The following is a 15,543-nucleotide window of genomic DNA, read 5'->3' on the forward strand; positions in this document are numbered from 1 at the left end:
GTTCCTATGGGTTTTTTCTTTTTTAGAATTTCTATTTTTTTTAAATTCGTTTTGTCACCTTACACAATTTCTTATTCCCTGTAAATATTTTCAGGCTTGTCTTTTATTTCTTTGACCACAGGAAGCATTATTTATAGTCTACATTTGTTGTTGTTGTTGTTGTTTTTCGGCCATGCTGCGTGTCTTGCAGGATCTTAGTTCCCTGACCAGGGACCGAACCCAGTCCCCCCGCAGTGAAACCTCGGCTCCTAACCACTAGACTGCCAGGGAATTCACTGTAGTCTACATCTGATCATTCTAATTGTGAAGTCTCTGCTGTTCTTTGGGTTTCTTTAAACATTTATTTATTTGACTCCACTGGGTCTTAGTTGTGGCACGTGGGATCTTCATTGTGGCATGCAAACTCTTAGTTGCAGCATGTGGGATCCAGTTCCCTGACCAGGGATGGAACCTGGGCCCCCTGCAGAGCCTTAGCCACTGGACCACCAGGGAAGTCCCCCTCAGCTGTTTATCATTTGTCTCTTGTTTCTATGATTCTCACTCATGGAGCCTTATTTTGTTGTAGGCTCCACTCTCTTCAACCAAGTTCTGGTGACTGCACTTGAACAAATTATTATTTATTATATGTTTTTCCAAATAAATAGGAATAATTTGAGTATGAAGGAGCCTTTCTCTAGAGAAGAGTGTGCTTACTTCTGCCAGGCATCAGGGGCACCACCAGTCCTGAGCTATCTAAACAAGTTCTGGATCTTAGGTTCCCTGGATCACCTAGGCAATGTGAACCTGGGCTGGAGTACTTCAGTCCACCCTTACCCTGATAATGTAGCCATTTGGGGTCTCAGTGTATTGAAAAAAGGATCTTCTATTAGACTGTCCACCATGTGAAGGCACTGAGCTTGGAATTCTAACCCCCTCCCTCTTACAGGTGATTAAAATGAATGTTCAGATTTGCTAGGACAGCTGGGCTCTTTCAGAGAAAAGTGGTTTCTATGCTCTGGCTTTCTCTTCCATGTTGGCCCATTAATTCCCTACTATTTTATCAACTCTTTGGGGCTTTTAAGGTGTTTTTGATATTTTATCTAGCACTTTTAGTTGCCTTTGCTGGTATAGTTGGTCCAAATAACTCAGCCTGCCATAACCAGGCTTCCAACCTCAGCTGCAGTCAGATTACTAGTACCCAAAATACATCACCCCTTCAGTATGTCCTCCATTTACACTCTCCTGTCCCCTTCCTCCTCAGATAAGAAGTGGAAAAAAAAAAAAAAGGCAATTGTCAACAAAAATGACCACCTTCCTCAGAGGACAACAAGAGTGGGAATCTCATAATAGCCACCATGAGAGTCAGATTTAGGGGTGGACCAGCCAGCCTTGGCTGAAGGGCCAGTATACATGGGACACTAAAGCATCATCATGACTGGAATAAGAAGGGAATTTTGCTGACCAGATGCCTTTTAGAGAATCACTCTATTTGTATAAAAGGAAAACTATTTTGATAAGATGCAAGTGTAGACCCCACCCCATCACCCAGGTTAACTGCCTTCACCTGAGAGTGGGTCCTACTTACTTCACAGTTTTTGTTTTAAATAATGGGGCATGCAACTGCCCACCAGAGCTGAATTGCTCAGAACAATGAAGAAACATGGTCCTCTGTTCAACCTTCCTCTTTGCAGCGCCTAATCCCTTTACATAAAGTGTTGAACAAATATTTAAAGAAAATCAGTTTTCTTTCTATAAGGATAACAAGAAACTTGCAACACTAGTTGCCTCTGGGGAATGAAGCTGAGTGGAATCTTGTTATATAGGAAAAGGCTTAGAAGAAAACACTGTACAGATAATTGCTGTCCTGAGGGGGCTCAGGGACAGACTCTGGACATAGCATCCTGCCTGCACCTAAGTTCCCAACCACAGGCAGGGTTTCGCCTTGGTAGGATCAAAATCCACAGAAGGGCCAGAAAGCAGGTGAAAGATGGTGTGCAACACCTGGAAATGTAGGGAGTATAAAGGGAGTGGGATTTCGGGACCCACTCTGGGTCTCATCTCACTGAGCAGGGTCTCGTACAGAACCTTGAAATGATCCATGATGAGTTCCCAGTGACATGTAGAGTGTTAGGCAACTGCTCCTGCTTCCTGCCTTCCTGCCTCATCCTTGGAACCCTCGTTCTCTCAGTCTCTCTCTCTCTCTCTCTCTGTCTCCCTCCCTCCACCTATCATATTTTTCCACCTTTATTTTCTTGATATTTGGAGGGGCAGAAGAAGGAAAGGCTTAGAAAATACATTGGGAATAGTCCAGCTGTGTTTGGAACAGACTATCAGTGCTCCTTGCCCAGAATTCTTAAAGGAAAAGAGAAAGCCGAGGTTCATGGAATAGGCTGAGAGAGGTCTGCCTGGAAACCATCCAGAAAGCTCTCTGGACACCCTGGGGGGTCTGGACAACCCTGGTTCTTATCATTGCTCCTTAATAACCTTTCGCTACATCGCATAAGGGCCCTCACTTTATAGACATCTCACTGAATCTTCACAACAGCCCTGGGAGGTGGGCAGGGCAGGCATTTTTACCCCTATTTTGCAGATGAGGAAACTGATAGCTGGTAAGTGACAGAGCCAACATTCCAACCCCCAGCCAGGATTTCAAGCCCCAAGCCTTTCTCTACATCCAGAGACAGGCCCAATGGTCTTGCTCCAGAGCATCCTGGGTGCTGGGCTCAGTGCCTACATGGAGAATGGGCAAGAATGTGGTTCATTCCATGTTGCAAACCATAGCATTCCCCACCCCGTCCTCTGCAAAGAAAGAGAAGGAGCATGACCCCAATGGGAAGAAATTCTAAAGCAGCCCCCTGGGGACCTTTGGAGAAGCTGTCTGATTTATTCTGGTCCCTACTGGTTTTCTGTGCCACATTTATAAACGTCAACACTGGAAATGAAGTTCCCACTGCCTCGGGAGCTGCTGGTTGTTGCTGTTGCTCACCAAGGGTTCAGATGAAGTGCTTCCCCCTCCTCTTGATTGATAGAGAGCTGAGAATAAAAGAAAAATAAAAGCCCCCTGGAGCACTGATGGGAGGAGGCAGCTTCTCAGAAAGAGAAAGAGTGGTCTCAAAAAGGCTGATACTGGTGGAGCAGAGAGGGTGTGTGTGTGTGTCTGTGTGTGTGTGTGTGTGTAAGGAGAAGACCCAGTGTTTAAGACCACGTGGAAAACAAATACGTTCTATTTACGTAGAGAGAAAGAAAACAGCGGTTCATTTCAGGAGCTCTGACACAAGATGAGGGAAGGGAAAGATATCCGTGAGGCTGTCTTTGTAACCTCTGGGCTTCTACTCTCCCTAAGCAGAATCTGCTATCTTCTGGGGTCGGGAAAGGGACAGAGAGGCTAGCAGAGACTTAGAGCAAGGGGGTCCTGGAGGAAAGTGGAAAGAAATGAAAGGTAAAGTTTCCCAAAGGACCACACAGATACAAGGCATTGACATTATTAACACAACCAGTGGCTGAGACTGGAGACGCCCTGCTGGAACTGACATGGACACTATACAATAATACCTTCCCTTGCTGGTCTCCTAAATCTGTGATGCCCTCTGGTCTTTGAGATATGCTGGTTGGGACCAACGCCAACAGCCCTGACCAAGTGCCTGAGAAATGAAGCCGTTAACCAGGGATGGCCTCAGTGGTTCCCAAATCAACAAGCCATTTCAAAGTTGCTTTTAATTTGATTTTTTTGTACATGTATTTTTTAAAGTACTAAACCAAATATTTCCAAATGACCGTTGTTCTCTTCAAAGTCTCCCCCTTGAGAGCTTGCGTTGTTAATCCAGTGGCACTCTGTGTGCGGCCCAAATCATCTTAGAGGGCGATGTGTGAAATACTTTCAGGGCCAGTTTATAACCTGGGGCAATAAAATGTCATGTTACTTTATAGGGGGTTCCTTCTTTTCCCTTAACTTGATTTATCAGACCTGTTTCCTGGTAACTTTTGCCCCTTTCCAAGTACCAAATCCTCTGCCAAGCTGCTTTCTCAGAGTGGTCTGGAATGGTCCTTGGAGGACAAGATTGTTCAGTTATTAGCAAAAGAGAGAAACACACAAAAGGAAGAAGAATTGTTATGTTAACGCGATGGGACCCTGGGTGGGTTTTCTCTTTTCACTTTCCTCGTGTGGATAGAAATGTTTGTTTGTTTGTTTTTAGCGTGGAATAAACAAAATGTGGTCTATTCATACAATGGAATATTATTCAGCCTTAAAAAGGAATGAAATTCTAACACATGCTGCAATATGGATGAACCTTAAAGACATTAAGCTAAGGGAAATAAGTCAGTCACAAAAGAACAAATACTGTATGATGCCACTTATATGAGGTACCCAGGGCACTCAAGTTCATAGAGACAGAAAGTAGAATGGTGGGTGCCAGCAGTCGAGGGAGGAGGGAATGGGAACTACTGTTTAATGTGTACAGAGTTCCCCCTGAGATTATGAAAATGTTCTGGACGGTGGTGATGGTTGCACAACTATGTAAATGTACTTAATGCCACTGAACTGTATACTTGAAATGGTAAATTTAAAAATAAAAATAGGGGGCTTCCCTGGTGGCGCAGTGGTTGAGAGTCCGTCTGCAAATGCAGGGGACACGGGTTCGTGGCCCGGTCCGGGAAGATCCCACATGCCACAGAGTGGCTGGGGCTGTGAGCCATGGCCGCTGAGCCTGAGCGTCCGGAGCCTGTGCTCCGCAATGGGAGAGGCCACAACAGTGAGAGGCCCGCGTACCGCAAAAAAAAAAAGAGAGAGAAAAATAAAAATAGGGAACTCCCTGGCGGTCCAGTGGTTAGGACTTGGCGCTTTCACTGCCATAGGCCCAGGTTTGATCCCTGGTCCGGGAACTAAGATCCCACAAGCTGCGTGACGTGGCCAAAAAATAAAATAAATAAAATGGTAAATTTTATGTTATGTGAATTTTACCACACAAAAAAGTGTGGATAACAAAATCAAATCTACTCTCAAAAGATGAAGACTTGACATCACTAATATTCAAAAGAATTTGCTACAGGGTGAGCCAAGGTCCAAAGAGAAAGGCCCCAAATATTCTTTGCTCTGGAGCAAAACTGGAGCGCTGGGGTCAGGCTGGTGCTGGGCTCAGGCTTCTGCTCTGGGACAGCTCCGGGAAGGGGCCACCTCCTCCAGGTGTTCTCTCATGTCCCATAACATCGTCCACCTGCCACGGCTGCTATAACACCTCTCCCAGTCCTGGAACATTCCACAGCCTGGGCCTCCCTGACCTGGCCCTCTGGGGTTGGTCCGCTCCCCTGGCAGTGCAAACACGGCTACAGCAAGTCCTGGCTCTGCTCGCCAGGAGGCTGCTGAGGTGGCTTTTTAATCCTCCAGCCGTGCCATCCTCGTGGTTGCTTTTATTAGGAAATGTAATGAAAAAGGCTATGTGAAGGCCCTGCCAGAGGGGAAAAAAAAGCTGGTAAGATTCTGCGCCAAGTGTGGCGAGAAAAGAAAAGGGGGCAAAAGCACATTAGGAGTCAGATAATGAGATAAATGAAAGACCGCAGGGAAGACCATTTCTGCAGACTTGCAGGATGGTTGTAAAATTTTTAATTTGCTGAATTCTCCTTTTTCGTTGTCTCTGACTCTCCCCGTCCCTGCCTCTCAGAACTTGGGTCGGAGGATGGTACCTTGGGCAGCGAGGCCCCGCCCAGTCAGAAGTAGCAAGAAGACAAAAAATCCCCCCCCAACCCTGCTCCCCACCACACACACCTGCCTTCCAGGGAGCTGCTGTGATCCTGCTGAAGGGAAAGAAAGAGGGAGGCATCAAGGGAAGAAGGAGGGAGGAAATGGGACTGTGAGGAAGGACAGGAGATCAAAGACCAGGGAAGTAGGGAGGAAGAAAAAGCCCCCGCTGCTCCCGCAAATCAATTCTCAGCAATGCCCGCCCTTCCGTCTGTGCTCTGAGCTGCTGAGCAGAATGCCACCTCCGTGGGATGCCAGGCCTGAACAGAAGGGTTCTGGGACACTGGCACACAGGCCAGGCTGCTAGGGACCACTGGGCCTGCGTGGCCCTGATGAGAGAGGTTCCGCTTCACCAGAATCACCCTCTCACCACCTGTAAGGCTGTAAGGATGTCCTCTCCAAAATCTAGTTTCGGTACTTGCTTTGGAGGACTTCCTCCTCCTGTTCCACACTTCTACAATGGGAGGGATTGAGGGTGGACACAGTGAGTAGCTTCCCCACAGGGAGCAGGGTGCCTGTGAAAGTACAGGAATGAATGGTTCAGAATGGAAGACACATTGTTAGTTATTAGGAAAATCCCTCTCCATCCTCCGTCCCTTGTTCCTTCCCCGGTAGAGACTACCTGCTCTGCTTCCCTCCCAGGGAAGCCATCTCTCTCTGTGCTCCACCTCCTGCCAAAGTGTGCTGCTGGTTACCTAGGGAATGGGCATTTCCCGTACCAGCTACAGCAGAAGGTGAAAGAGCCATGAACATCAGCAAGGTTCATGGGTATGAGAGGACCTGTTAGAAATCTGGCAAAAGACCTGCTGAAATCTAATTCGTGTCTACAGAACTCTGGGAGCCCTCCAAGAACCTGGGGAGTGTGACAGTGGGGCCCCAAGCCAGGCTGGGCACAGGAAGGGGGCTGGGAAATAAGGTAAATTGGGACAGAGACAGGCAGTCCTAAGAGGGAAGATGGAATAAGTTCAAGATCAGTTGGGAGAGTTGCAATTTGACTGTGGAGTAAAATAAGCTGGGAATAAGGGCAAATACACCTAGTCAGTGCTTCCTACACTCCAGGCTCTGAGAACCTGAGAATATTTACTTCTTTAATCCTCACCACAATCCTATGAGGGTGGTACTGTTGTTAACATCTCCATTTTACACATGAAGAAACTGAGGCACAGTGAGAGGTGAAGAGGAGGAAAAAGGATTCCAATCTCCAGAGTCTGTGCTCTTTCTTTTTTTTTTTTTTTTTTTTTCAGAGTCTGTGCTTTTAACCACTTCTCTCTGCTCCTCCAGAACAGGAGACAGGTTTGGCAAAGTATCAGAGACTAGTTGAGAGGGAGAATAGCACTGTGGTAATGAACGTGAACTTCTGGGCCAGGTAGCCTGACACTGACTAGCAGTATGACCTTGGATAAAATCCTTAGAGTTTAAGGTCACCCCTCAGAGTGAACTGAGAAGTGCCTGAGGGCTTATAGGTTTAAACACTGGCACAGCACCTGGCCCCGGAGCTCAGTCAGTGGCAGTTTTTAACATCGTTACTCTGCTCCTCCCATGAGAGGAAGAGAGCATCTTCTGTGCTTGGCAGCTGGCAAGCCTCAACTTCTCACCTCTGGGAAACATTTCCAGAAATGAGAACGGGCCCTTCCAAGGATCAACTTCATAGGGGCACACAGTGCTGCAAACAGGCCCAACACCCAGAGCACAGCCCCTGTCCTCAGACGCCCCCTGCCCCTGCTCTGACCAAGTGACCCCAGCAGTTCCCAGGCCACGGGAGCACCCCCCAGTCTTGTGGCTCATTGAATTGTTTCAGGGAGTGGCTGTCACCGCCACCGCCACCATCCTCTTTCCCCGTCTCCTTCCCTCCCCCAGCCCCTGCTTTTCGCTTGATGGAGAAAGCACAAATTAGGCAGAAAGGAAAATGTTGACAGTTCCCAGCCCTCCCTTGCTGGGGATAAAGAGAAATACGTTAACAGTTGAAGCTTTAGGTGGATCAAACACAGTTTGTGAGATGCTTCACATGTATTATTCATCTCACCAATGAGATGCAATCTTGGGCTTTCTCTTTTCCCCCCATCAAGAGGAAACCTTGGCTACCGTGGAGAAACTGGGCTCCAGAGAGGAGAGGCACTTTCAGAATGCCATCTTTTCAATATTAATTCAACAAGTCCATCTCGTGTCCCTCTTGTTCTTCCCAAAGACTTCCAAATGGGATGGGTCAGCTTGCCAGAGAATCTAAGGGAACAAAGGCTATAGGTGAGACCGACAAGAATTGGGCAGCAACTGGCACCTAGAATCAAAGAGAAGACTGACTGTGACATTTAGAGGAGGCAGGAGTTGGAAGGTCCTCCACATGCCGCATAAACTTGAGGGTTGTAACTCTCAAGGGCTCAAGAGCTCTAAGAGGAGTCATCTCAGCTGTGCCTTTAGCTCTGAGACCCTCCCAGATAGTGGGGCTACACTCAGCCTACGGTTGGACGCCTGGAGGAAGGATCTGGATCCAGGCTCAGGTGCTTGATGCACACCCCTTAGGCCTCGTGATTAGGACTAGCTGAGGCCCCTGCCCTCCTGGCCTGAGGGTTTGGCACTCATTCCTTGCTCCTTCCCCTTTTCACTTTGGCCACTGAGGTCCCCTCGGGGCTCCTGCCAGCATCCCATGGGTCTGAGGCACCAGCGCAGGCTTCTCAAACCACACACTGCCCCCTTCTTGAACGTCACCCAGAGAAGAACCTGTGCCTGCCTCCCCTGGCTTTGCCCCACTATCTCACAAACCTTACACTTGTGCTGTGCTGAACAAATCGGAAGTGTGGGTGGGGAGTGGGCACTGCTGATGGAATGGGAGATTGAAACAGCCTGTAAGGAAATTTGACATGATGGATCAAAAAGCCCTTAAAGTGTACGTTCCCTTTAGCAATTCCATTTCTAAGAAACTGCCCCAAGGAAACATTGGGTGAGTGTGCAAAGATGTACAAAATGTCCACCCCAGCTTTGTTGATAATGGCAAAACCAGCAAACATCTTCAAACCACAATAAGAAAGGATTGGTTATGGGACTTCCCTGGTGGTGCAGTGGTTAGGAATCCGCCTGCCAATGCAGGGGACACGGGTTTGATCCCTGGTCTGGGAGGATCCCACATGCCGCGGAGCAACTAGGCCTGTGTGCCATGGCTACTGAGCCTGCGCTCTGGAGCCTGCGAGCCACAACTACTGAGCCCGTGTGCCACAACTACTGAAGCTCACGAGCTTAGAGCCCATGCTCCACAACGAGAAGCCCATGCACTGCAACAAAGGGTAGCCCCCGCTTGCTGCAACTAGAGAAAGCCCATGTGCAGCAACAAAGACACAACACAGCCAAAAATAAATAAATAAACAAACAAAAAAAAAGAATGAAAGGATTGGTTGAATAGTTGCCTTCAGATGCAGTCATTTAAAATCAGATTCTGGAATACTGGGGGGAAGTAATGTACAAATATATTTGCATTCTAAATTTCATATAATAAATACAAAGCAAAGTTCCCCCTTACCCTAACCCAGTCCAGTTCCTCTCCTCAAGATACCAATTATCAATTTAGCACATACCCTCTCAGACCTTTATTTTTGAAGAATCAATATTTAATGTAAACAAGTAATAAAACTCAGGTTATGCAAGTTGGTAACTAGAGATGTGTGTCAGTGCAAAGAGAAAAAGACTCACTGATTATACACCAAAACGTTAACAGTATTCAGCTCTGAATAGTGGGATTGCATATGATTTTTATTTCCTTCTACAGGAATAATTGTATTTTCTACATGAACAGAAAAGGGAAACAATGGCATTTTTAAATATAGTAAAACACAAAGAATGGATAACATTGGCTGCCTCTGAGGAATGAGAGAGACAGTTCACCATATACCGTTTTATGCCTTTTGAATTTTGCACCTTGGGCACGAATTACCTATTTGAAAAATGAATAAAATTTTTTAAAATTTAATATGGCGATAAAATAAAATGAGGGGCAGTTGGAGAAGACCTCTGAAGGATGGCAAGCCCTGGTATTCTGGGAATCTGCAAAATTCCTCAAGCTGTAGTTATACAATAGTTTCTCCAGTAGTGCTCGACTCTTTCTGTCTCACCAGGCAAGGAATTAGGGCCTATAACCTAAGAAATGAGGTAGGGTCTAAAATAAACCAGGCTGCCAGCCAGAAATAACTCTGCAATAATTTACAGCACAGCAACAATAACGGCTTCCTTGAGCCCGTTTTCATACTTTTTCAAAGTACTTTTCATCTCCCTTTGGTTCTCCAAATTTTCCTTGAGGGGACTTGCTGCTGGCAGGTTCCTGGGCAGGAAAGGGGGGAGCTGAAGGCCTTGTCTAAAGGGCCATTGTTTGCAGTCTGCCCCAAAGATCCACATTTCCCAGGACTGGGTGTTGGGTCTCAGACAACAGTGCTCTCTCCTTTCCAGATCATCTCATTCATCAGCACCCAGCCTGTCACCTGTATATGAGCCTCAGGTTCCTAACTTGTAATATGAGCGTAATCAGCCTCGCCCCTTAGACTGAGCTGTGGGTGATGGTTGATAGACTGTAGGGCAGAGTGCTGCCCAGTCAGAACAGAGGGTTCCCAAAGCTGAAGTGGCTTCCAGGAAGACCCCTGGGTGGGGGGCAGGGAGGATCTAGACAGCCCCTCACGTCCTGCCCCTCAACGTGCCCGCCCTGCCCAGAGACCTAGGCCCAAGGGTGAAACCCCCACCTTCACGCTGCTCAGCACAGGGGTGCCCACCGGTGATCCTGTCTCACCTAATAAATTCCTGTCAGAGAAGCAGTCAGGGCCTGGGAAATAAATAATTATATTTAACATTTTGTAATAACAACAATTAACCAGTAAATAATGTCCTTTAAACTGCAAACGCTGGAGTAAATTAATTCTTCTAATGAGCTGTCAGGCACGGAAGAAAAAAAGTCCCCGTTTCCTTTGGTGCCACGAGGCTGCCGTGTGAGCAGCTAGGGAAGCTCACCTCGGGCCCCGGGAGCTCATTACTGGCGCGGATTTCCCGGGGAATCAGCCGGCCTCGCCTGCTCCCAAGTGGGCGCTCCGCACCCCCCCGTGCCCCCCCACCCCCCGCCCCTTGCGCACCCAGCGCACCAGGCGGGCCGCAGCCGCACCGCGCACCTGCAAAGGAGCAGAGCGGAGAGCATTTCAATTAAAGACGCCCCCCTCCCTCTCTTTCCCCTGTCTGGGCAGCCTCAGCCTCGAGGTGGCCCGGGCCAGGAGCCGAGGACTGAGCTGGGGAGAGAAATCAGGGCGCATCCTTAGTCCTTGCTGCGTGACCTTGGACAGCTTTCCTGCCCTCTCTGGGCGGGGAAGTCATAAATGGAAATGTGAAGCTAATCAAACCAAATGTGATTACTTCTGAGCTCCCGAGAAGCCTGTGACCATAAAAAGACACCTAAGAGTAAGGCAGCTCTTTATGTACTGAATCAGAGTAATCTCCAAGATATATTGTCAGGTGACAAAAGCAAGGCACAGAACAGTGTGTGGGGCTATGCTACATCTTGTGTATTAAAAATGGGACTAAAGAAAGAGAATATGTGTCCCTATTTGCTTGTATATGTGTGGATAGGAAATGCAGAACACTGCCTGCCCCTGGGAAGGGGAACAGGGAGATTGGGGTGGGACGGAGGATTTTCAATGAACCAGCTTATTTTTTGTACCTTTATTTTTTGAACCATGTGCAAGTATTGCCTGTTCAAAATATAGAGTCACACACATCAGAGGTCACCTTGTCTCTCAGTAGCTTTCAGGAGGTGGGAGCCACAGGGGGCAGCTGAATTGAGACCCCAGCTGAAACCCCTCCAGAGACAGTGCTGCATCTCTGATAACCTCTCCTGGAGACAAGCTCATGAGTCCGGAAGTGCTTCCAGGATCTGTTCCCATTCCCCCCTGCTTTCTTTGGAGTTTCTCTCTTCATGCGCTGTATTTGGTGGGTGAAAGGGCTGATAGATGCAAAATGGGGACGGGGGTGGGGGCGGGTGAGGAGCAGCCACAGTACAGAGCAGAGGGAGTGCAGGCAAGCCCAGCCCTCTGGAGCATATAGGCCTGGGTTTTAATCCGCATCTGTCACTCCCTAGCTGTGTGGTATTGTATGTCACTCTCCCTTGCTAGGCTTCAGAGTCCAGACATCCCTGCCTCCCTCGGGGAAGACTAAGATGCTGGGCCTGATGAACAGGCGTCCATCCCCACAAGATTCAGCTCATGCCCTTTGCTCCCCAGGACAGACAGAAGACCCCCTTCACAATCCAGGGCCATCTGGCCCCCAGACCCAAGCCTCCCCAGCTGCAATGCCCAGTCCCAACCCCCAAAGGAGGTAGATATATGGCCTCCCTATGGCTGGTGTAGCTTTGCCCACTTAGTACCTAAATTGTTCTAAATCCAAACAGGCTCAGGGTAGCTGGTGGCTGAGAGATAGTGTTGGAGGCAGAAAATCAGCCAGGCTCAGGGCTCAGTCACAGCCCCTGGGGGGCTACTATGGGGCTGGGGGTGAGGGAAGGGGTGGAGCAGCAGTGCTCCCAGCCCCCATCGCTATCTGACCAACTCCCTTTTTATCTGTTTGGATCCTTACCTTCCTCATTACCTGTCTCCTGATTTTATTTTATTTTATTTTTAAATTTAGTTATTTTTTATTTTATTTATCTTTGGCTGCATTGGGTCTTTGTTACTGTGCACGGGGTTTTTTTCTCTAGTTGCGGAGAGCAGGGGCTACTCTTCGTTGCAGTGCGCAGGCTTCTCATTGTGGTGGCTTCTCTTGTTGCGGAGCAAGGGCTCTAGGCGTTCAGGCTTCAGTAGTCGTGGCTCGCAGACTCTAGAACACAGGCTCAGTAGTTGTGGCGCACGGGCTTAGTTGCTCTGCAGCATGTGGGATCTTCCCGGAGCAGGGTTTGAACCAGTGTCCCCTGCATTGGCAGGCCGATTCTTAACCACTGCGCCACCAGGGAAGCCCCTATCTCCTGATTTTAAAGAGTTTCTTAGCTAAAATATATTTTAAAAGCCCTGACCTTGGCCATTCAGAACTGGGCACCCAAGGCATGGGGTTCCAGAAAGAGGAGGCACAAGAGAAGGGGAAAGGGACCCAATACACGTTGAGCACCTGCTGCATGCCGGGCACTCCTAGGTATTCCACCTGCAGTGTTTCATGTTAATCCTCACAACCTGTGACTTGGGTAATAGTATCTCCACTGTAGAGACTGGATAAGAGAAGTTCCAAGAGGTTAAGAGACTTGCCCAGGGTATTGGACTATAGTGATTGGGCTAGAATTTGAACCCAGATCAGCTGACTCCAAAGTCACATCTCCCAACACCCTGCTGCCTGTCCCAGGCCCCATGCCTCACCACCTAGATAGACTAACACGGTTGGGGAGAGGAGGGGAGTAAAAGCTGAGGTGCAGGAAGCTGGCCAGCTGGCCTCCTGACTCATCACCTCAATACCCTCAGCTCAGTACCTGCAGCATCAGGTGAAAGTTCAGGGAATAATTGCTGATTGTGAGAATTCTGGGGAGGCTCCCTTCCCTGGCAGGCTGGGGGAGGAGGAATGGCTTCATTTAACCAGACAGGATTCAGGCAGGGGGGGAATGAGGGGATCTCTGATGGTATGTTTAGGACAGAGTGCTGGCTAAGGCTTAGGGAAGGGAGTCTAATAGACCTGGGTTCAAATCCAGGCTCCATGGCTTACAAGCTGTCTGACCCAGAACAAGTTACTTAACCTCTTTGAGTTTTGGTTTTTTCTTCTACAAAATGTGGAAATTGTTTCCTCTCTTTGGGCTGTTGTGCGGGTTAAGAAGATGAGGGGTGTAAAGTTCTAAGCTTACTCCCTGGGCATAAAGTAAGCACCCAATAAATGGCTGTGTCTGTACGGGTGAGCTTTTTTGCTGCCCTGCTAGACAAACTCCATCTCCAAGACCAAGAAGGGCAGTTATCCTGGTGCCTGAAATAGGCAGACTACCTCTGTGATTCCCAATTTGGGAGGCAGCCCAGAAAGGCCTCCAGGCTTGGTTTTTGCAAGGGGCAGCGGAAAATCGGAGCTGAAGCCAGCAAAACGAGGTTCCCTGCCGCAGGTCTGAGTCAGCTCCTCCTGGGTCTCGGGGTTCAAGAACCTTCCACAAGGTCACACAGCCTCCCAGTCACCCTGTCCTCCATACGACTGTCCCCTTGGCCTGAGCTCTCCAAAGACCCTGGACACCTGTGTGCATGAAACACCAGCTGGGAAAGAGAAGTGCTTCGGTGAGCAGAGGAAGCTGGTCTCAGCCACGGGGAAATTAAAACCGGCTTGCCCAGCACTAAGTTACCATGTCGCCTGAAATCAGATCGATTTCTTGGGCTTGTTGTGACGACAGTGTTGCAATTGATTCGTCTAGATGGCGAGGAGTTTATCTATTTGGAGCTGTCTGTTATTGATCTGAATAAGCTTCTAAAATAGCCCAAATACCTGGTGAGGGCGAGGTCGCCACCAACTCTGGTTCAATATTAATTATAATAATGAACAGGCATGAGGAGGGTTGGTTCGTTGCTTGCCCTGCAGGGCTGGCCTCTGTGAAGTTTGGTGTTTAATATTCATTGTGGGTCAACCTGTACAAAGAGCTGGTGGACACTCCTAAACTGAGGGAAGTTTGCATGGGTGGTGATGCTGGTCTCTGCTTCCATGGGACAGAGAAGGCACTGGTGCTGCTGAAACAGGCAAGATTTAGGTTAGACCTCAAGAAGGACTTACTAATGACCGAAAGTGGATGGATAGAGCATTTCATTCACTTATGAGCCTGGACAAGTTATTTCTGAGTCTCTTTCCTCCTCTGTAAATTGGAGATTATAATACTTAACTTCTCAGAGCTTCTGCTACTGCTATTCTGGGCCAAAAAAATAAGACAAAACAAAACTCAAGGCCTCTTCTGGGCTGTCTGCTGGTTCAGGGAGAAGCAAACGGTCCTACTTTGGGTAACAAAGCACCTGCCCTTCTCAGCCTTGACAGAGTGAGCATTTGGTCAGTAGAGTTATTATTATAATAATTATTAATTCTATGATATTTACTGAGCACCTGCTACACGCCTGGCCCTGAGGAAGAACTAGGAAAGAAGCCATGATTGCTTTGAGGAGACCTGGGTTACTATGGGAAGCAGGACATCCCACTTGCTGGAGGCTCTCAGGGGTTAGGGAGAGCCCGCTTTCTGGGAGACAACTTGGAAAGCAGGCAGATGGACATAAGGATCTCATGGAGTGGGCGCAGGTCCCAGGCAGGGTTACCCAGCAGAAGACAGCTCTGCTAAAAATCAGTCCACAAGAGCCCCTCCAGAATAGCATTCTTCCAGGAAGAAGAGGATCCTGCCCTCAAAGGATCTAGCAGAAATGTGATTAGACTTCGTGGTTCTGGTCTGCAAGAAGCAAAGAATAACCAGCTGACTCCCACTGCCCCTGAAGACACCAGCTGAAACTGCAGCAAGAAACATGGAGGTCAAATCAACATAAGTACTTCCTGGCTGAGGTTTGGAAAGCGGAGAAGGAGACCCTGGATGGAGAGACTCCCGTGTCTGTCTGGGAGCCTGGCCTACTGCCTTCCTTGTGACATTCCTGCCTCTGTTCCTACAAAGCTCTCCTCTTTCCTCCAGCTCGGTAGCTGGTGGAGACCCCCATGGCCAGCCTTAAGAGAAACATCAGAAGAAAGTTAATAGCGAAACGCTCTGGCGGATCTAATTGATTTTTTTCCTATTGGTTCCCTAATATAGGTAACGCCGTTCCTGCCGCTTTTTTGGGCTGGAGATTATGTCATAAATAAAGAGATTTGCTCCCTGTATCCATGTGCTTATCTTTAATAAGTTAAGA

This window comes from Stenella coeruleoalba (assembly GCF_951394435.1).
Source record: "Stenella coeruleoalba genome assembly, chromosome: 19".
In the NCBI taxonomy this organism is placed as follows: domain Eukaryota; kingdom Metazoa; phylum Chordata; class Mammalia; order Artiodactyla; family Delphinidae; genus Stenella; species Stenella coeruleoalba.